Source organism: Balaenoptera musculus, chromosome 3 (genome assembly GCF_009873245.2).
Source record: "Balaenoptera musculus isolate JJ_BM4_2016_0621 chromosome 3, mBalMus1.pri.v3, whole genome shotgun sequence".
NCBI classification, from domain to species: domain Eukaryota; kingdom Metazoa; phylum Chordata; class Mammalia; order Artiodactyla; family Balaenopteridae; genus Balaenoptera; species Balaenoptera musculus.
The window spans coordinates 104,113,206-104,135,380 of record NC_045787.1 but is presented as its reverse complement, the minus strand read 5'-3'; the positions used below and the strand labels follow the sequence as shown (position 1 = coordinate 104,135,380).

The 22,175-nt window shown below is 40.7% G+C and overlaps 1 protein-coding gene across 2 annotated transcripts in view; it reads left to right on the top strand.

Annotated features, from left to right (window-relative positions):
* Positions 1–22,175, top strand: part of MARCHF3 (membrane associated ring-CH-type finger 3) — a 148,793-nt gene that overhangs the window by 5,645 nt on the left and 120,973 nt on the right. The gene's annotated exons all lie outside the window — the stretch shown is intronic.

The window sequence follows — 22,175 nt, the reverse complement described above, 5'->3', positions numbered from 1 at the left end:
TTTGCAGTGTCTTCTTCCCTGCTAAATTAACTCAGTATCTATGTTTTAAACAATATTTTATTAATCTTTGCACAGTGAGACTTCTGGGCTTATTCTTCTTGGCTGGAACTATCTTTTGAGTAATCCATCATCAGACCACCATTGATCTAATGATGTATTTATTGCTCACTATTGCAGCACTGGCAAGAAACCCAGTATGATTCTAAAAATTTGATTAAAAAGAAATCAAGTTTTTGCAAGACGTAGCCACCCAATTATGTTAGCAGCTGCCAAGTATATTTTATGCTAAAATATACACACACATTTCAAGTGAACAAAATGGGATCTTTTCAAAATCTTTTAAAACTTTTTGCTATGAAATAAGTATAACAAGAAGATGTCCTGTAATTAGAAAAATTACAAGTGCACTCCTCACCTCAGCCAAAGGTAGGGTATAGTATTTTTCAGATTATACCCCTAGACACTAAAATGGATAGGTTTATCTTTTTGATTGACAATGATAAAAACAATGGTGATAAGAACTATCTCCTAGTCCTTGAACAATCTTCCAGGTAATCATTACAAATCAAAATGAACGGAAATGAATTATCAAGTAGTAATTGAATACCTATCATAGGTAGCACCTCTTCTCAGCTTAGCTAACTCAAAATGCAGTTCAAGTATTAGCACCTTTGGGAACCTTTTCCATGCCCTTCTTTGGCCTGGTTGTATACAGCCAGCAGAGTCCTTACGTCCTGTAATCCCCCCCTCCAGACTGGGAGCCCCTTGAGGTCAGGGACCACACCTGTCATCTTGTAGCTTCTCAAGAGACGGTATTCAAGAAATAGTTGCTAGGTGCACTAGGGGCTGCAAAGAATTACAGGTGAACACCTGCAAGGCCTTAAAAGGACATGCACAGGATATTCACCAGAAGTCTGCATGGTAGTAATAACTGAATCATAGTCCCAGACTTTCTGCTTTAGCCCTAGTCTTAACACTTCATAAAACTATCATCCATGCCTGCCCCTTCCATGTTCAGAGTCTCTGCTCCATTCCTGACTTGCCTTCTTCTCTCACCGCCTCCCTGTTGTGTCTTCAAGAATGTCTCCAACTCCCCCCCCACACCCAGTCTAGGCCATCTCCCCTGGTTCCTTTGATGTTCCCATACCTGTTGTCATATCTTGACAAAGCAGCTGATTCATGGACCCCACTTTGAGACCTGGGACAGCTTCACTCTCACATCTTTTGAAGTCTCAGATGGCTTGGTCCCTTTTGCCATCCAGTGTAGGTGATGACCCAGCTTTGGCCATGGGAGGTTTGGGGGCCTTGGAGGAACTAGATGGTGCTGGGCCTAGAGGCTACTGAATGGAGAAACTTGGCATTTGTTTAAGTAAAGCTTTTAAAAAAAATTAAATAATTCCAGCAGATTTTTATTTCATAGACTAACTTGTATAATATTTTTCATTGATAGACCACCTTTTATTCAGGAAGTGTCCCTACATAGTCAGGTTTATGATGTAGTCTGAGGGCTTCGATAAGTACCAGCTCTCACCTCAGAGCTGGGTTACTGAGGTGGTGTACAGCCTAGTGTCCAGGTAGAGTTTATGGATCAGCTGAGTTAAGCATAACTGCCTGAGGTCAGGGGCATTAGTATAGCCCTTTTATGTTAGATCCTAACGAGCTTTAAATGACTGCAAGAGATCAAGGACCCCTATCTTCTGTCTCATCTGGGAGATTAAGCCTTACTTAACATAGGTGCTTTCTTCTCATACCTGCCAAGAAAATATCACTAGAAAATTGACTGATTACATCTAAAAGTTATTTCAGTGTTCAAGGCAGCAGAGAAGATGAGCCACCCTAGATTAGGTCATAGACTCAAATACTGGTTTCTTTTGGATCTTGTAAGTCAGGAGCACATGCCCCTGCATATCCCGGGGCTCTGCTTTCCCCTAGGAGCTGGGGCCTGGGAGGACTTGAGGGAGGCTTGGGTGAGGGGTGGAGGCAAACATCTGTGCAACACACAGGTCACCCTTCCCTGCAGTCAGTGGAGGTTCTCCCTGTGGTGCCTGACTCTGGCATTTTCTCAGATCTGCTTTTCAGCATCCCTAATAGCAAATCTTCTTCCTCTTACCCTTTGTGAACGTGTTACCCAAACAGAGGTTCTCATAGTCGGAAAGTTCTCATCCTTAACCTCCTAAGTTTCCCTAATTTCAACTTCTCTCCTTCATTTCCCCCACCCTCCAATAATGTTTTCCTTTCTTTGACATTCTCTTTCCCTTCTGTTCAGGTAAGAACTCTACGTTATAAAAGCTCTTATAATCAGTGTTACCATTAATCTTTTTCCTGCAGGAGTAACTGCATTTTTGACCATTTTCAAAAAACTTTCCTAGAGCATTCCAGTGTGTCTTTCTGGTGCTAAGAAAAAGATCACAATAATGCAGCTTCTGCTCGCTGGGATATTACATGCGCTGACAGCCTTACACAGTGCAAAAGTGATTAGCCTCACAAAACCTCAGTTTTCACCAACTTTACCCATGCTTGTCAGTGACCACCCCCCACCTGCCTAATCACTCTTACCACCTCCTGCTCACTTTTATATCATTGAGAAACAAGATCGGGACTTCCCTGGAGGCGCAGTGGTTAAGAATCCGCCTGCCAATACAGGGGACACAGGTTCAAGCCCTGGTCCAGGAAGATCCCACATGCCGGGAAGCAACTAAGCCTGTGCACCACAACTATTGAGCCTGTGCTCTAGAGCCCTCGAGCCACGACTACTGAGCCTGCGTGCAACAACTACTGAAGCCTGCGTGCCTAGAGCCTGTGCTCCGCAACAAGAGAAGCCACCGCAATGAGAAGCCCGCGCACCTCAATGAAGAGTAGCCCCTGCTCGCCGCAACTAGAGAAAGCCCGCCTGCAGCAACGAAGACCCAACGCAGCCAAAAATAAATAAATTAAATAAGTAAATGAAAAAAAAAGAAAAAAACAAGAAACAAGATCACGCGTCTCTGTTAGCAATAGACATTCATTACAACCAAGGAGATGAAGCTTTCTACAAAAGCCAAACCAGGCATACACAGAATAGGGAAAGGAAAAGAGGGGTAGGGCTACCCTGATTTCTTTAAAAGCAGGACACATGAATTGATGCATCTTTTGTTGATAAGTTCTTAATTTGTTGTTTTAACAAACCCTGGCCTGTTTCTCTTTTGAGGCTGGGTGATTGCCTTATAGCTAATGTCAACAGTTGTCATTTTTTTCTTTCCCTTCAGAATTATTGCCAGTGAGTTTCAGTTTCCTCTCCTTCATTTATTTAATTTTTATTTTTGGTGTTTCAGGTTGTTTTTCCTGATCTACTTAAAGTGTATTGTTTCTAACTCTTCCAGATATCTTTCTCCCACTTTCCTGCCCCGACAGCCTCTCACAGCTAGACACCATCCTCACATTGAACGAATTTCCATTTTCACTGCAGATTAGTAGTGAAGACATTAAGTGGAATCTTGATAGTGACGCTTTCAAGAGCTAAGGCACCATTTACCATTCTGTTTTAATTATGATATCTTAGCAAATTTTCACCAGTTATAATGTGCACCCTATTTTCTAAGTCATGTTTCTCAAATACTATACAAAATTATGAAATCTGTGTGCATTACAGTTTCTGCTCTCCCTTATGGGCTAAATTTATAATTCTATAATTTTCTTGTAGGAAAAAATGCTTATTAGACTGGAATGGTTACTTTGGTTTCAAGCCATACTGCTTTTTTGCTTATTGTGACTCATTAGACATTTATATAATCTTTCATTTTACTTCATTCCCATCCCCCACCAGCAGCTCCCCAAGCAATAAGCCCACTGCATCCCTTCCCTACACAGTCAGTTATCATCTATGCCTTTTTTCTAAGATGGATTTTTTATTTTACTGGTTCCTAATATTTTCCTAATTTTAAAATAACTCTACATAACTAAAACAAAAACAGGCAGTGTCCTAATATGATCATGGTAGTTCCTCCTTCCTGAAAAGGAATACCTCCTGCCTACAAATCACAATACTGCACCTCCTCTCTGGAGTGCTTCTGCTTGTGACTGGGATCTGTGCTAGTCCCACGTGTTCTCTGTTGATATTCTTGTAATTAGATACAGGTTCACAATTGGCAGCCTTATGGGAAAAAAGACCAATAAGAGCTGTGCTTTATTTGGGTCTTGGGGGAAAAACAGATGTCCTAGGCAAGTGGGAGATGAAAGTCAAAGTTTTTGAAAGATTGGGAAAGCCAGAGACAGGCCATTTGGTACCAACTTCACATGCCAAAGTACCATCTTCCTGTTGTGATTTCTAGGGTGTTTTCCCCTTGGGCTTTTCTGGGTGACTATCCCAAATTGACCTACATGGTAAGGAAGTATATTATCTCATGAGAGAAGCAGGGCAGGCAGCAGGATTGGTTGATTCAGTGGCACAATGACAATGATACAGATTCCTTTCATCTCTGCCACTGCTGTCCTCAGGGACCATTTCACTTAAGACTGGTTCTTCTTTTATGCAAGGCGGCTGCAGTAGTACAGACATGTCATTGCAAGCATGACAATATCTATAGCACAGAAAATGGATCCCCCTTCCAGAGGTTCTCCTTTTGAAGAGTATGAAAACATTACCCACAAGAATCTAAGAAGACCTGCCTTTTCTTCTGTTGATTAGAACAGGATCACATGCCCCATCTCTAAATCAGTCACTAGCAAGAGGATCTCCATCATTGCCTGAGGGAGGGAAGAGAAGAATTTGAACAAAATCAGGATTCTGTTAGTAAGGAAGAAATATGTGTGTGGAAGTGAGGGGGCAATAGATGCTGTCAGGCAATTATAATTGTCTACTACACATTGTGATTTGAAAAATAACTGTGAAATTCGCCCTTATGACTGCTGTGTAGTTGGTAGGTACCACTGAACTGCTACACATTTCTGGATACAAAATGACAAGGCTAGGTTGACAAGGAGAGAAAATGCAGACTAATTAAGGACAGAACTGAGCCAAGATCAATAATTATTCTGATTAGAACCACAATAAGCCCTAATGAATTTGAATGTACTAATTTATGTCTATTTGTCCTCAATAAGAATATGATCTTTACTGAATAAAAGAGATTCATTTGCTTATTTCTCAATAATTCTATATTTCTGATATATTATTTTACAGTATAGGCCTATTTGAATGTAAAAATTTTTTATTAACTTTATTTACATATCAGAGCAGTAACAATAATGATTATTACTGATGATTGCAACTGGTCATTATTTACTGAGTGCCCTTTTATAAATTAGGAATTTAGCATCTAAGAGATGCTAGCAATTCGCTTAGGCCACATAGTGGGCAAGCTCAGATTGAGACTCAATTTCATCTGCTCATGTGCCTTCCGCTCCTTGGCTTTCCTTTGCCTTGGAAGACAGTCTCAAGACTCTGTGGCCTGTAGGGCCTTAAGTGATCAGGCCCTGCCCATCTCTGTGACCTCACCACTTATCCTCTTGCCCTCACTCAGTTTTCCAAGCACGCTAGCTTCCTTGCTGTTTGTCTAATAAGCCAGTCTTACTCCCACCTCTGATCCTTTGCATTTGCTGTTCCCTCTGCTTGGATCACACGTCCTTGGTTTGAACAACTGCCTCTTTTCCATTCTGGGTTCCTCGTCACAGGCACCTCCCAGGACTCTTCCATCTAATCTGTTTAGGGCGCCCACCCAATTACCTGTTTCTGTCCCATTTTTGTTTCCAGTATGGTACTTGAACAATCTTATGTAATTTACCAACTTGTATACTTGTCTTTGTCTATTTCGCCCGCTAAAATGTAAGTTCCATGAGGGCAGAGACCCTGGCTGTATATGTAAAATGAATGAACAATCAAATGAATAAGTTAATGGAGTTAATATTTAGAAGTATTAATCTCTAAGAATCCATTGTCAGTCTTTTATCTCCTACACTAGGAATAAGGTAGGATAATAATTGTCAATGAGCTGAGTATGCACGCTGTAGATTTTTTTTCCTGTGAAATTTGAGAACTAAAAAAGCCTGCTTTCTTTCTTTCTTTGAGGGAAAATAAAATATAGATATCAAAGTTTTTTGGAAAACAAGATAGACTTACTACAATGGTTTTTTTTGTTTTTGTTTTTTTTAAATTTATTTTTGGCTGTGTTGGGTCTTCGTTGCTGCATGCGGGCTTTCTGTAGTGGCGGCGAGCGGGGGCTACTCTTCATTGCGGTGCGCGGGCTTCTCATTGCAGTGGATTCTCTCATTGTGGAGCACGGGCTCTAGGCGCACGGGCTTCAGTAGTTGTGGCACGCAGGCTCAGTAGTTGTGGCTCACGGGCTCTAAAGCACAGCCTCAGTAGTTGTGGCACACGAGTTTAGTTGCTCCGCGGCATGTGGGATCTTCCCGGACCAGGGATCGAACCCGTGTCCCCTGCATTGGCAGGCGGATTCTCAACCACTGCGCCACCGGGGAAGCCCTACAATGTATTATATAAGAATTCAAGAGCTTAATCCAAGAGGGAAATTTGAGTAATACTCTTAACTCTAGTTTTTATATTGATTATAGTTTTAAGGATGCCAACTCCTTTAATTTCAGGGCATAAACGCTTAAAATAATGAAGGTATACATATAAAGCTAAATTGTAAATTGGGAGAATAATAATTGCATGATAATTTGGAGTGGCAAATTCACTTAAATAAAATTGTTTTCTCTTAGACACAATTTTTCATTTGCACTCAGGTATCTACTAAAATGATTTATTCTTAGAACTGTGTTGTTAATTATTCTGAAGTAATTATGAAGGTGCAAATTGAAAAATAGCTTTACCTTACGTATTAATTTGGACGGGATTGACAGAAACGAAACAGAGAGCCTTCTTCCGAAGTCCCTTTTCTTTGGCTTTCAGCTCAGGACCTTCTCGATTAAAGTACGTGCGTTTGTGTTTTTTCTTTCCCTGTAGTTGTGTGGGTTGCCGTGTCATTTGCTAAATATGTCGTGAGCCGTTATTTTCTGAGGCTTGCAGTGTGACTTTACCACTCAATTAAATAAATCATCATTTCAACTTTGACAAGAACTTCACGTTTCCCTCCTACCTGCTCATCTTCCCCAGATCTTTCCCCAGGTGACCTCGCAAACTACAGCGTCTGTGCCCAGGATCAGTCTAAACTCACTTGATGCTGTTTTCTGCCTTCCGGTGTTCCACTACCACACAAACCTGTTAGACTCGCTTACTATGAAGTACACTTCTCAGCTACACTCCCCATATCAGATTTCCAAAAGCAGATCTAAATTGTATGGTGAGTAGAATACATCTGCATTTGAGAGTAATTTTTAATCTAGTTCTTTCCTTTTGTTTTTGTTTTGTATCAGAGACAAGTCAGAAAAAAAAAAGGGAAGAGGATGTTTTGATGCTGTTCCTTCATGTGCCTCCTGGCAGGGACCCCTTTCTTCCTCACTTTATAACCTGGGTAGATTTGGGTGTGTGATTGGGTAAGAGGCCATCAGGATCCAGGTGACAATGAGATCAGTAATTAAAGGGCTGGGTCAGCGTATCATTACTACTAAAGTTAGACAGGTGCATGGTCTATGTAAGCTCTTGAGAGCCTGCCTTTTATAGGGTAGTTTTCATATACAGTAGATTGGCCTTTCTATGGCTCAACAAAGCCTTCTTTCTTTCTTTCTTTCTTTTTTCTTTCTAAGCTGTGTGGGTGGGAAACAGCATGAGGTTATAGAGAATGTATAGCAAAAGCAGTAGCAATGAGAAAGAATCCATAATGGGTGCACACACATTGCTGGAATATTTCCCAAGGATTTGGGGGGTGGCAGTGAGGCTTCTTTGGCAGAGGCAAAGTAGAACATGTGCTTTTCCATGTGTGAACACTGTGCTTTGAAAGGCCCTTTATGATTCACAAAAGCAGCTGCTTTTGAGCTGGTATAGCCACAGAGTTGGAAATTCACTTAAATAGGTGTATTGCAGACTTCTGACATCTGTTTTGGAGATTTGGTTAAGTGTTGGGAATTTGCTTACTCACTAGTGACATGGAACAAGTATTCCTCATTAGAGTGTTGGATCCTTTGTTCATTTCTTTAGAGTTTGTGGATCAAAGCTAACAAGAAAAGACTTAAAATTTTAAACAGTCATTTGCTATGTTACATACACACATAAATAAATTTGCAATGATGGCTTTCTTCTTAATTATAAAACTATGGATGACAGTTTTACTTTGCCTAGCAAATCAACTTTCCTGAGTTACTTTCAGACATATTTTGTTGTATTATAAGGCTTTCTTGCTCAGTATTTGTAATCTCATCGTGCATTGTTTTTTGGTGAGCTTTAGTTTTACCTAACAAATCCTGTGGCTCTTTTTGTACACTTCTGTTGCATTTCTGAATGTTAGTTTTTGTCTACTCTTTTATCATCATTAATAAGTTATTTTCACTTTTCCAAGAATTTCAAACCTAAATAATACCAGCAGTGTTGTTTCTTGTCACTTTCAACAAGAATCATTTGTGTCCAGTTCTTCAAACAAGTAACTAGGACATGATTCTTTTACTTTTTGCTCATTAGTTTTCAATTTATTAGATACTGACATAGTGTGGCATTTTCACATTTTTTTTTAAAAAGGTGAAAGCTTTGTTTTTAATGTGTTATAACTATTATTATGTTTCTAAATGACAAAGCAAAAAAAGATTACCACCAAATAAGATTAGTGTGGATATCTTGAACTAGAAATCGTTTGAAATGTTTCACAGCTATACCTTGTGCTAAATATAAAAATAATTGTGTTTCCCATGTGTGAGCATTAAAAGACCCAGTTGGAAAGTCACATAGTATAGCAAGTAGGTCACTATTGATGGTAGGACATGAGACAGGAAATGTCACAGCTAAGATTAGAGGCCCAAGCAATATGTCTCGACATGCTTACTGCATTGTTCATCCTAAGAAGTGGAAGAACTCAACAGGGTATAACTAACTTTAGCCCAATTTGAAAGTATTAACAAGGATAGCCTTTTAATCTGTCATTCCCATTTGTTTCTAGATAACTCACTTTCCCAGTTGGGCAAAATAATTGAACTGCTTGGGTCTGCACATTAGCAGACCTCTGAATACCAATTAAAATGGTACCCTTCACATTCTAGAAGTATAAATGGGAAGTGATAATCAGCTATATACAGTTATAGGTATAGATTTACCCGGTGGTTAAAATTCCTAACAAGGAGTAAGCAGCCAGTTAAAAGTGAATTCTCTTGAAATCTCATTTATCCTAATATTTGAATGTTAAGTAGTATTATATATGGATATGGGAGAAAAGTACACTTTTAGGGAATCCAGTTGCTTTTTACTTTTATTATTGGGGTAATATGAGGAAGATTTAATATTTATATGTGGGAATTTTCACCACAGAAGATACCTAACTTTGCATACATTTGCATATTCTAATTTTAACAAAAGACTAGGAAAAAAAAGCAGTGCTTTCCTGCATCTGCCCCATACCTTGTTTGGGGGAGCCAGACCAAGATAGAGCCTTGGATTCTGAGAGAAACCATCCCCTGATGCTAGATTAAGCAATTGAACGCAAGCACAGAGAGCCGGCGGTTATTTGGATGAGCAGATGGGGGCATGCCGAGATGACTGAATTTGAGTCTGTCTTTAGAGCACCGAGGATTCATTCACTTCCAGCACAGAGTCCTTCACAGGAGCACCCTGGCTCATGGATTCCATGTACTCTGCATAGATAGTTTCACTGCTTGAATCTCAGAGGCCTTCCTAGGCTCACCTTTTCAAAGGTCATTAATGCAGATTAAAACACTCCACTTTGAACTAGGATTATTTCATGCAGGTTATAACTTTCAAGAGGTGAGCTGAGTGGTTTGGAGCCTCAATGAGAAGAAAGTATTTTGACAGTGTTTTTTAGTCTTTATTCCTTCTCCAGCTTAAACACAGAGCCTACATTTTTATTCCTGATCCAGGTATGGTATGTTCGAAAAGGGTTAGAAGCACAGCTCTCACAGACGTCCGTCTGGAATGAAAATTCTGGGAGTGGTTTCCATTTGGCAGGAAGAGGTCTGTTGGCTTCTGATTGAAGCAAACACAAGTGATGTGGCAGTTGGGTCTGGCTGCACCATTGTGTGTGCCGGGTTCTTGCCCACGATGAAGTAAGCTGGTTGTGAGCTATAAAGTTAGCTCATTTTCTAGGCCTCTGTCAGTTGACAGATGTTGGTGGGAACATCCTAGAAAATATTTAGGAGTGCCTGAAATAGATTTGTGCTTTGAAAATCTTTGAAAAAATCCCTTTCTAGTTTCAAAAATGTATGAATAACTAATAAATATTTAAATCTTTATGTGCCTTGTAGAACTCCTTACCACCCTATGAAAATGGTTATCTAATTTTAGTTACTGCTATGAGATTTCTCTTTGATGTCAACATAAGTGACCAGAAGGCCAGGTCCCCCATTCTTCTTTGACCCTAGTCAGAACCCTGAGCCTGGGTCTGGCTCTGCCTCTAACAAGAGGTGGATATGCAGTAAGTCCCCAGGATCCTTTCTAAGCCTGATGTCTCTCTTCTAGAAAAGGAACAAAAAAAATGGATTGTTTTTATGGACTTGTTCCAGTGTTAATATTCTATGATTATATTCATCTTTCAAGACCGTTTATTTTTCCTTTCTGCAGGGAGAAAGATGTAAAATATTCTGGTTGGCAACTTTTAATTGTAAGGGCAATGCTCACCAGGCTACTGGTTGGCTGTTTGAGTTCCTATCTTGGCTGTTTCTTTTACCTGTGTTATATGGAAGAGCTCAAATACAATTTGTCTGATCACAAATTCCAAGCAAGATTAACCAGTAGGTTTCATACTTTAATGCAAGAAGGGCATAAATGGGGGGATGGGGGTGGGTATGGAGGGTCTAGGTTCACAGGAAAATAGAGAGGGAATCCAGTATGCAAACATGTAACAGGAACCTAGTCAAGATTCACACAGTTAATAACCTCTGTCCCTTCATATAGGAAATACAATACCAGTGCTTATAAACCTGTGTGCAAGGAAGTAGCACAGATGAAAGCTTCATTTATAAGAGCCATCTTGTCACTTTCTAAAAAGCCTACTGAAAAGCGTATTACATAATTTTAACTGAGATACATACAACCCTTTATTATCTTAGGCTTTCTGATGAGGGTTTTTCCAGAGCTACCAGTAGATAATGTTGGTGGAATCTCTAAAATACAGGAAACAACTTAGATAGAATTATTTTTCTTGTTGTCTTTCTTTTTGTTAACAAAACTTTCTTTCTGAAGAAAGAAAGCCTTAATGTTACCTATAGTCTCTACACTGTCCAGTCCTCAAATACAGACATAGCCAATCAAGGTTAATTTCCTAAGACTGACTTATCCTTAGCTTTCATGAAAGACTCTGGTTGTGAGAGGAAAGGAATTAGAGGCTTTGTAATCTCCTTCTTGGGAGTTCTCAAAGAACAGAAGAGAAGCTAATTTTCATGGAGGAAATTTGACTGGACAAAATTCCAAAGACTGTCTTTTGGTCCTGTCTTTCTTTCTTTCTTTTTTCTGGCCACACCACACAGCATGCGGGATCTTAGTTCCCCGACCAGGGATCGAACCCGTGTTCCCTGCACTGGAAGCGTGAACTCTTAACCACTGGACCACCAGGGAAGTCCCTGTCTTTCTTTATTTTAAAACCTACCTATGTTCTTGTAAGCTAGTCCCTTAAGAGATTTTACTTAAGGGTAACCAGGTCTTGCCGCTGTACAAATAATTTCTCCTAGATGTTTATGTCTGTCCTTTCAGACTCTTGAAATAGGCTTTGGTCGCTGAACTGGGTTGTCTGGCCCACTGCCTGGTAGATGACTGTTACCACTGGCCACAGAGAACACACTAGACTTCTGGAGCTCCTGCCCCTCAGCATGGCAAATGTACAAAACCACATTCAAAGAAAATAATCCAGGTGCTAACAGATTCTAAAGTTAGAAAACTTAGCCCTTCCACATAATAGAATACAATTTGTTTCTTCTTCCCACACAAAATGGAGCTGTCCAGAACAACCATGAGAACACCTGACCCCATCACATACTTCCCACTTGCAGCTGTCAAGGCCTCCAAGTGAAATTGTGTGTGCTGAATAATTTTGCTTGGAGACACATCACAATCACATGCTTTACTGTTTGTGGAGGCTAAAAACTGCCAGTCCATTTGAGGAGTATGTGAATGTAGGCTAATGGGGAGACAGACACTGGCCGACCTTACCTGGTCCTTCTGGATGAATTCAACCAGGCTCTCTTCTAGGTGACAGCAGGAGAAGACTCACCCAGGTAACCTGCCTTCATTCCTCACTCAGTAGACTTGTAGATGGAGGGTTTTTCCAGAGCTACCAGGAAACATAAGTTTGGGGATTATCTAAGAGTTGTTTGAGCAGTCAATGAGAGTACCTTTCTAGCAGGACGTCCATTAATTTTTAATTTTTGAGTTGGAAATGGCACTGGAGATTATCTAGATCAGGGTTTAGAAAGTGAAATTTCCAAGATAAACCAATGGGGCATGGGAAAAAAGTACTAGAATGTCTCTTCATTTTTTATACTCCAAAAATAAGAAAAATTAAATTTTACTACTATATATGAATTTGTATTTGTACCCTCCCCTGTTCTTCAAGTCAGGAGGTCCTATATTCTGAGGGAGGAGTAAGTTTCCCTCAACATACAAGGGTTGACAATGATCCCCTCACTTGTCTACAGCATGTTGCACTGTATTTGTATGTGTCCAATTAAGTTAATCTGCAGAATATTATTAGTTTCAATTAAACTAGCTTTCAACAATAACAATAACCACCCCCCCCCACAAAAAAAAACAACAAAAAAAACAGGGCAAGTAGCTTAAAAAGATTCTGGCAAAAACAAAGTATGGATTAAAGATATCACTAATTGTGAAAGCAATCACAAGGGAGCAATATGAGGATGGAAGAGCTGACACTTCATTCTAGGACAGGCTCTTTGTTAGCTGCGTTGTGAGTTAAAAACAACGGTACAATCAGTTCTGATCAGAAATCAGCCCTCAGATCTCAAAATTATCAAGACAAATAACTGAAATACAGACTTACATCTACTATCATTAAGAATGAATACTTTAGAAGGAGGTGTATACTTTGCCTTGAGAAATTTCCTAATGATAATATGAAGGTACCATGATTAGCAAAACATGGAGGATAACCTCTGCAACTTTTTTTTTAACCAATGTTTAAATTCACCTACTAATCTTTATGAAATTTCGTCAAACTAAATGGTGGTTTGAACCTCTTTTGACGTTTTTTACTTGTACCCAAAAGTAAAAAAGCTACATATCTTTTTTTTTTTTTTTATTAAATAACAATTCCCCATTTATCCCCTCCCCCAATCTCTAGTAACGATCATTATACTTTCTTTTTTTTTAAGAAATTCACGTTCTTTTATTTATTTATTTATGACTGTGTTGGGTCTTCGTTTCTGTGCGAGGGCTTCTCTAGTTGTGGCAAGTGGGGACCACTCTTCATCGCGGTGCGCGGGCCTCTCACCATCGCGGCCTCTCTTGTTGCGGAGCACAGGCTCCAGACGCGCAGGCTCAGTAATTGTGGCTCACGGGCCCAGTTGCTCCGTGGCATGTGGGATCTTCCCAGACCGGGGCTCGAACCCGTGTCCCCTGCATTGGCAGGCAGATTCTCAACCACTGCGCCACCAGGGAAGCCCAAAAGCTACATATCTTTAAGAAACACTTGTTCTTCCTCCTAATGTAAGACCAGATAAGATATGTTAAAAACAATCTATCTAAAATGAGTTTCTTTGTCAAAATGCTGCTGAAAGTATTATTGAAGATATTGCTGAAATCTTGAAGAAGCAAATACCGTATTAGAACAAGTTATGGGGAGCAAAAGACTTGTTCTACATTGGTAAGATGTTAGATCTAATCTATTGTATTGGTTCATTTCTCTTTTACCAATGAAATATACTAAGTGCTTCTTTTTGGTGAGCCACCACTAGATGAGATTTATTCATAATCTTAATGAAAATGTTTTGTGAAAAAACCTAAGTAGCATTTCCTCTTAAACAGCAGCTGTTCCTTAGAGAAGGATTGTAGGGTAAGGTTACAAGAGAGAAATTCATTCACTGTATCATTCATAAACAAGCTAGCGCAGCCAACTTGTTGAAGCCAGAGGAACACAAAATGCTGCAGAATGCTACTTCGTAGTTAATTTTATAAAAACAAACCTTTAATACACCATATAGCAGAAGCCATAAGATATTTTGTATAAGGTTAAGAAGGGACCATGAAACCTCACAGAGGTTTGCTGGTTACCTTGTTGAAAAATACTTGAGATGTCAAACTTACCAATAAGTTATATTCATTTTTCTTTGTATGAAAAGGAAATGGTTTCATATTTTGTTAACCACTTCTGTGATAATAAGCAACTTCAGTAGTATGCTACTAAGAGGTCATTTTTTTTAAAAAAAGCATAATTAGGGCTTCCCTGGTGGCACAGTGGTTAAGAATCCACCTGCCAATGCAGGGGACACGGGTTCGATCCCTGGTCTGGGAAGATCCCACATGCCGCAGAACAACTAAGCCCGTGCGCCACAACTACCGAAGCCCACGCGCCTACAGCCCGTGCTCCACAACAAGAGAAGCCACTGCAATGAGAAGCCGGTGCACCACAACAAAGAGTAGCCCCCGCTCGCCACAACTAGAGAAAGCCCGTGCGCAGCAACGAAGACACAACACAGCCATAAATAAATAAATAAATAAATTTTAAAAAAATTAAAATTAAAAAATTAAAAACATAATTAATTTGTCCTCTCAAAATAAAGGTATCATTCTAAGACTAAGAAAATAACTGAATTTTAAAGAAACTCTTATTATAGAGAGAATATTGTGAAAACAGAGTTTGGAAATGTTTATGTTGTATGTGGTTTTATTGCTTAAAATTATGACAGCCATTAAAACCCACCTATGTAAAATAAATTGAACTTAAAACTAGGCCTTCAAATTAACACATCACAAATAATTAAATCTAGATTTTCAACACGAAGTATATTCAGTCACATTCCTCTCAATAAAATGACGATTGTTCAGTAAGATGAAAAGGGTTTTTTACTCTTAGATGTAGTTAAAGAAAAATATTTAAAGTATTGCTTATTTCATATTTACCTTGTACATTTGTCTTTTTTTTTAAATTTTATTTATTTATTTATTTATTTATTTATTTATTTATTTATTTTTGGCTGTGTTGGGTCTTCGTTTCTGTGCGAGGGCTTTCTCTAGTTGCGGCGAGCGGGGGCCACTCTTCACCGCGGTGCGCGGGCCTCTCACTGTCGCGGCCTCTCTTGTTGCGGAGCACAGGCTCCAGACGCGCAGGCTCAGTAGTTGTGGCTCACGGGCTTAGTTGCTCCGCGGCATGTGGGATCTTCCCAGACCAGGGCTCGAACCCGTGTCCCCTGCATCAGCAAGCAGATTCTTAACCACTGCGCCACCAGGGAAGCCCCCATTTGTCATTTTGATGTTTGTTTTATAATGGACCTAATATAGTACATGGGCACATATCTAGTACATGAGCATGGTGTGCACGTTCAAAAGCTTTTTAGTGTTGGAATTCATGATTCAATAATTTTGGAAACTACTGCTCTAGGCTAAAGATTTTTAAACTTTTGGGGGCAGAGAACAGTCACAGAGTCTTTGAAACAATAAAAGATATGTACCCTCTTCTCAGAAAAATTATACACATACTCTGCCGAATAAAATTTTGCCCAGAATTTCAGGGCAATCACATGCCCACTGATGGTTACTGTCATAAACTCCATTCAACCCCCTGGCTAAGGACATGAATGACCTAAGGAGTTATGCGACTTACCCATGGTCACACAGTGACATAATCTGACCTTTCAATCGAGACTTCCTGAGCATATGTCATTCTAGGCTTTGGTCTGGTTGCTGAGGATGCAAACATGAGGATGGAACTCTAGTTGGGCTCCCAAGGAATTCACAAGTTCACTGGTGACTCCAATATGCAAGAAATAATCCAAATACAATTTATGTCCAGGAGAAACTTGTTTGGCATTAAATGACACCAGCTGTGTGAGGGCATTATGCTGAACTCCATAGGAAACGCAGAGACGGGCAAGACAACCCTTGCAGAGAATCAAGTCCCAATTACTTGCTCCAGCTTCCAATCCCTTTTCTAATGCACCTTTTATACTGCTGAACCCGGTGATGCTTCTCATTGGGGTTTTGCAGCTTTGTGCTCTAAATGATGATGTACAAGTAAAGAGATGAGGCAGCGGGTCATACGCCTTCCTATTTCTAAGCAACCGAAAGCTCTCTTTTTGGGTTTATGTGCACTAGGATGCACCTCTTTGCCTGTGCAATGGAGAAACGAACTCTTAGATAAATTAGCAAATGGAAGAAAACAGAGAGTAATAAAGAAAGTATGGAATTTTATAAGCTTCATGATCTCCTTCCCCAAAGGCCTGAATCTATGTGATAAGGTAGTAGAACAAATTCCTGCCGAGTCTGAATTTATTCCTATAAAAAAGGGAATGATAGGAATAAAGTAGGTGTAATTTTTTTTCTGCCTGGGTCATTAGTTAGTAATATTCTTGAAGGTGATATATAGAGTTTTTCCTACAAACATTGTGCTCTGTGTAGGGACTAAAAATAAACAGAGCTGCACAGGGAAGTAGGCAAGCATTATTGATCGCTGTCAGGCCAATTCCACTTTCATGTTTGCAAAAGGCACAAGCCAGTGTTGCAAACCTATTTATAGGGAGCAGTTCGTTCATTGCTATATATGGATGACAGAAACAAGGTGAATTGTCAGGTAGATTTTGGTTTACATTGGGAAACTGAACTAGAAGGGATCTCCTTTGGAATTAGTGAAGAGGGATCATCCCCTGTGTTCCTGTGGAACAAAGGAAAGAACCGTGGAGTCCAGTGTCTGGAGCTCCCAACCTAAGTGGGGCGTCCGGTTGGAGTTCGCCCCATGGCTGCACCCAGCCTCCCTCAGCCGCAGCCCCCACCTCCCCATCCTGGGAGCAGGGGCTAAAAGCAAAGAGGGTGCCTCCCAAACCCCTCCTGCCCTTCAGTCCTTCTAGCGAGTTCTATTCCCCACTGGTATTGACCATGCTTGTGTGCACATGTGTACACACGTGTGTTTGTGTGCACTCATGCCTACCTTTGTATGAATGGAATGCTTTGTGGGATCCTCTTTTGACATTTGGTTCTCCATTCATTTTTGGTAAATTTTTGTAATTTTTTTTCTCTCCATTCGTTTCCTACCAGAGTTATTTACTCCTCTAATACCCCCAAACCCTTATTTTTCCAGTTTCCTTCCACCCCGCTCACCAAGCTTCCACCCTTGGGCTTCTTTTTTTCTTTTTTTTACAACTGTCAGTTCAATTCAACAAGCATTGAGTGAGTGCTGGGCATCTTTGAGGCTTGAGGCTAAAGAGACAAATAAGACAGAATCTTCATCCTCAAGCTGCTCGGTCCAGTAGGACATGTGGTCTATGCTCTGCCCTCTTCCCTCTGCTCTAGTTATTGATCGCACCCTCCAGGCAGAGTTTCCTGCCAGCATACTCCACTGTAGTAAGAGCAAAGCATTGGTTCAGTAAAAATGAATTCCGTCTTAAACCCCCAGTAACCTCTGATTTGTGAAAAGAACTGGGCTTGTAGCAAGGGGCTTAACCTCCTCAAAATGTGATATAAGAAGGGGTTGGATTCTGTGTGTTAAAAATGCCTAAGGGATGCTAACGAGCCTGACCACCTTCTAAACCTCTGCAGTGATGTTGTTTCACCTGAGGGCATGGCTGGCCAGGCTCTGGGAAATGGCCTGGTGATAGTTTTCACTCTGATATGGTGGTCTTAGTGCTAATGCAACACTGGACTGCTAAAATAACTAACCATTTTAAAATCAGTACCAAAAACAGACAAGCAAACCAGACCTGACTAAGCATGGTAACAGTTTACTCCAGTTTGAGGCTGGTAAAATTGCTTTCCATCGTCTCTGTGTCCGTCTCTTCCCTTTAGATCTTTTATAAGATCCTCTGCCCATCCAAATACAACATCAGTTTATTTTCAATAAAAGAGACACCAAGAATAGTGACAGGCAGTACATCTTTCACAGTCACAAAACTATGCCAGTTGTATATAGGCCAGACTTCAAACAAACGGTAGGGAAGGAACTTGAAAACTAATAAACATTTTAAATATAACCCTCGTCTCTATTCTTCAGTCTTCTGATAATCACCAGACAAATGCTCTCAGGGCTCAGATAATGTGAGCTCTTTACCCTTCAAGGCCTTACTGTGTGGCTGGAATTCTCAACTGGTTTCATCACTCGTGACAGAGTTAACATCTTTCTGGTGGCTGGGTATTGTTCCCAGCTTCATTCTTGAAATCCTTTTGCGCCCTGTCACTCTTCGCTAAGTGTACTCAGTTCTCCCTTGGTCTACCTCTGTTTCTCATTCCATACCCTCTGGAATATGTCACTATGTGTAGCGTGCATTCTGTAGTGTCTCTGAGTGGCATGCATCCGCACGATTACAGCTGTCTTCCTGGAACCTTATATACAGTAATTCATTCTTGCCTTTGTCAAAGAGGAGTGATGCTTTGAGGTCACTGGCACTGCCAAATCCAAATTATTGCTCATCCTCCTGCATGTTAGATCACTGCCCAGCATTCCAGGCTAATAAAAGTTGCTGGGACCAAATTCACCACCATTTCCTTGCATGTTATGGGCACCCTGATCACTGGCTGTTGCGTGGCAAATAGATTGTACATGGACAAAAGGGGAAGCAAGGCAACCAATTAGGAGATTACCGTAGTAATTCAGATGGCTTGAGTAAGGTGACAGCAGTGAGGCTGGAGAGAAGTGTATAATTTCAAGGTGGCAGAACACACAGGACTTGAAAATGAATTGAATATGTGGGATGAGGAATGGAATGGAAGCATGACGCCTCCTAAGTTTTGGGGAGAAGGAAGTTAATGAGGGAGGTGTGCTAAGGGGGGCGGGAATAGAGATAGCCCGAAGTTGGTTAAATGATGTTAAGGATCTCTTTCAATTCACTAGTGAGAATTTGACTTAAGATCATTAATATTGAAATATATGTACAAGCCTCTTGAAATCTATAAAGTTTAGAATGACTCTAAGGCATTGTTATTATTTTGCTTTTGTTCCATAAGATGGCTTCCATGGAGAGGGCTGATTTCTACACAGTGTGGGGCATTAGTAATGGGTAAGTTCTTTGAGGGTGAGAGCAGTGCCTTATTTGTTGTACCTTCAGCACTAACCGTCTTACAATCATATGTTTTTGGTATGTCTGTTGAAACAAATAAATTAGATTGCATATTTGATTTATAGAGAACTTCACTATCTGGAAACAAATAGCATGCCTTAAAAACACATCTCTTTGAGGGGGAGTGCTGCCCCCCGAAGCAGCCAGGTGCCAGAGGACCAGGGGCTGAATCAGCTGGGAGGCATTACTGCAAGGGGACTGGCTAGGCAGAAGCTGTAATGGGGAAAATTTATGCCTGGGCATAGAATAGTGAGGGCCAAATCTGCAAGTCAGTGACAGAGTAGGCTTCAAGAACAAGGATTAAAGTTTGGAGCTGGGAGGCCCAGGATGTAGGTCAAGTCATCCAGGACTTTGCCCTGTAAATAGCCTCCCTGTCCCCAGGGTGCAGGCAGTCCAAGAGGTTGTGCTGGGCTGGCTGTTTCTAATGGGCTCACTGAAAGCTGGTCTGGGCATAATTGCCATTAAAATGGGCATTGTATAAGGAAAAAAATTCTGCCATCTGGAAAAAGGAAGAAAATGGACCCATTTTCTGCATCATCTACATTAGATAAAAACTTCATATCCCCATTGGCAATATTTTATGCGTTTGCCCCGACTGAGGCCTATAGCTCACAGACCTGCCAGTATTATAGGATCAATATAAAAATTCCTGTTGTTTTGCTGACGTAGGTATTCACTGAGGGATTATTTGGGAAACAGACCTGAAAAGCAATTATGTGGCAAGTTCAATATGCTAGTTCTCCTTGAGAGGGGTTGCTGAGAAAGAACCTTCTGGGAGCCTCTCTGGTTTCTTGGCATGTATGCATTCCTCCTGATGTCTTGTGGCATGTGGTACTATTTCTCCCAGTTCTTAGATTTTTTTTTTACTTCAGTCCATCACTTTGAGGCCTCTTTAGGTAACATGCACAAATATTTTGGAGCTTGTTCTTTTAACCACAGAGCTTTATAGCTTTTCAATTTGTTTTTTGTTTGTTTGTTTTTTAATTTTTATTGGAGTATAGTTGATTTACAATGTTGTGTTAGTTTCAGGTGTACAACAAAGTGAATCAGTTATACATATATTCACTCTTTTTTAAGATTCTTTTCTCATATAGGCCATTACAGAGTACTGAGTAGAGTTCCCTGTGATATAGCTTTTCAATTTGTTTTGGCATCTGGGGATTGGCACGGAGGGAGTGGTACAGGGGAACATATGAGACCTTGTTTAAAAAAAATGGCTTTTCTCAGGTTGATAGCCAGGGAAATATCTGTTTGTTGTCCTCCTGGCATAGAGTTTGAAGCATTCATGAGGTTCCCTTCTCTCCACCCTGTTCTTGACCTTCCCTCACCTCATCTTCCCACCTGTTCTCCCCACTGTGAGAAAGTACGTTTGTGGCCATCTCCACCTGATGGCTTTCGTGTGTGTGGCCTCGGCCGTGGAATGCTGAATGTTTGCACTGGGCTCGCAGAGAGCAAGTCAAGAAAGAAGCATGTTGGTGTGAGGCCAAGTGCCCTTCTAGTGTGGCTGCTCCAGTTTCATCCCTGACACAAGCTGGAGTACATTCTCCAAGTTGAGGAAGGCCAAGGAGCGGCTTGAAAAGGGAGCAGGAATTTTGTACTTTATTCTTACTACAAGAGCAGAATTCTGCTCCACCATAAGTCAGCATTTTTTGCTTTCTGATCCTCCGCCCGGCCTGGCTGATTCCTGGTTACCAGTCTCACTGGCTGCCACATGGGCCACTTGGAAGCTGCTGTTTTTGCACTTCCATGCTCCCTCCTTCCCTTGCACATGACATTTTCTAACTTCTTTTGGGACCTACACAAAATAAAAGAAAATAACCCGCCAAGACCTAAGATTTCCCATGTGGTGAGATATATTATTTCCTGCCATTCAAGAGATTGTTTTATAATGCCAGCCAGGAGAGTTTTTAGGAATAGGCTAATATTATTTTGTTTTTTCTCTTAATATTTCCTCATTTGTTCTTAGATTGCCAAGAGCCTCCAATGGATTTCTGTAATAAAAGTGCTTCAGTATTTTCTTTCTATGATAAACAATCAGCCGATTATTTATTATGATCATTTTCTAAGGTAACTGGCAGTGTTTCTTTGCTATATTGATACCATAGCGCAAATGGTGAATTCCCTGACAATAGTAGCAGTTAAGCCTGGCTTGGTCAGATGTCCTAAATGAACACAGAGAATTATTGCTCATCTCACATAATTTCGAGAGAGAGAGAGGGAGGAAGTCTGAAAAAATGATAATCTTACCAAAAAATAAGGTATGCAGTCACCTTCGCTAAACTGGCATTTAGAAGAATAAACTGAATAGGTTATTCTACTGTTTCCATTAGAAAGAGAATCTGAATCCACAGGAAAGACTGCCCTGAGTCCCCTGGCCTTTCCATTTTGGGGTACCAGTGATGGTGAGAAATAGTAAGACTGTTGATCAGGGCAGAGATCTTCCTCTTCCTACTCCTGTCCCCACACTTGCAAAAAGAGGACAGTGTTTCTGGAGAAAGTTCTTGGGATAGAGCACTAAGCGAATACACTGATAAAGAACAATCCTTTAGGGGCTTCCCTGGTGGTGCAGTGGTTGAGAATCTGCCTGCCAATGCAGGGGACACGGGTTTGAGCCCTGGTCTGGGAAGATCCCACATGCCGCGGAGCAGCTGGGCCCGTGAGCCACAATTACTGAGCTTGCGCGTCCGGAGCCTGTGCTCCGCAACAAGAGAGGCCGTGATAGTGAGAGGCCCGTGCACCGCGATGAAGAGTGGCCCCCGCTTGCCGCAACTGGAGAAAGCCCTCGCACAGAAACGAAGACCCAACACAGCCATAAATAAATACATAAATAAATAAATAAAAATTGTATAACTTTAAAAAAAAAAAAAAAAAGA